The following is a 1,118-nucleotide window of genomic DNA, read 5'->3' on the forward strand; positions in this document are numbered from 1 at the left end:
CTAACACTCAGATTCACCAATTTGTTTCAGAAAGTATTTAATATTAATTATTCAGTTAACCTTTTAATGTTCTATATGTCACGATGATTAAATTTTTTAATATTTATATATTATTGTAGACTTCTGCACTTAGAATACAGCATTTTATTTTCAACTATGTATTAGATAATTGAATAGGTATCGCAAAGCAAATAGAAAAAATAGGAAAATAATCAGAAAATTATCTTGCAAATTCAGCTGCAGTTTGTCATTCTTTGGACAATGATTATCCCACCATATAGAGGCATATTAAAACCATATGTAACAGAATCTAGGATGGGACAAAGCATTCATTCCTTTTTAAAAAAAAAAAAAAATTATTTATTTATTTATTTGGCTGCGCTGTATCTTAGTTGAGGCACGCGGGATCTTCGTTTGCCACGTGCAGGATCTTCGTTGGGGCATGCGAAATCTAGTTCCCTGACCAGGGATCGAACCCGGGCCCCCTGCACTGGAAGTGCAGTGTCTTAACCACTGGACCACCAGGGAAGTCCGTATTTATTCCTTTTAACTGGTATATTTTTTTAAAGCACTTTAATTTATGACCACCTGTACAACTCATTTTCCAAATAAGACATTCCTAAATCATTTTTATGGACATTGATTAAATCAAGAACAGGTGCCACATCTCTACAAATTATCTGAAACACTGTTTTAGTCCTGCTTTCCAGCCAAATAAATGAAAAAGTAGTAATCCTAGTCAAGAACACCACAACATTGCAAAAAACAAAATTGCTCTTAAAACTGAAGCTAAAAGGCCTTTAACAGAAAAATTGGCGTCAGGCCCTTTAGCATGTAAAGATATATCCAGAATCAGTTTAATATGTTCTGTGGTCTGAGAGTAAAAAACAATTGATATCTGATCAATGATGGTGTTAAGAGCACAAAGGTTTTAAGGCATTCACAGCAGTAAATCAATATATAACAAAGTTTTTAACTTACCAGGCATAACAAATGGCAACGAACATAATGAAAACCATATGGTAGTGGTTAAAGAATTTGAGCAGAACATGAAATTTATAATAAAGGAATCAAATGGTACATTTAATGTCAGTGCTAACTCTATTTCTCCACAGATA

General features: G+C 33.2%; 1 non-coding gene across 1 annotated transcript; it reads right to left on the bottom strand.

The window, feature by feature from the left end:
* Window positions 1-455: 455 nt before the first annotated feature.
* On the bottom strand, window positions 456-528 carry TRNAG-UCC (transfer RNA glycine (anticodon UCC)). Its single transcript has one exon. It is a non-coding gene; the product is annotated as a tRNA-Gly (tRNA).
* Window positions 529-1,118: the final 590 nt, after the last annotated feature.

The sequence above is a fragment of the Balaenoptera ricei genome, chromosome 7, assembly GCF_028023285.1.
Source record: "Balaenoptera ricei isolate mBalRic1 chromosome 7, mBalRic1.hap2, whole genome shotgun sequence".
In the NCBI taxonomy this organism is placed as follows: domain Eukaryota; kingdom Metazoa; phylum Chordata; class Mammalia; order Artiodactyla; family Balaenopteridae; genus Balaenoptera; species Balaenoptera ricei.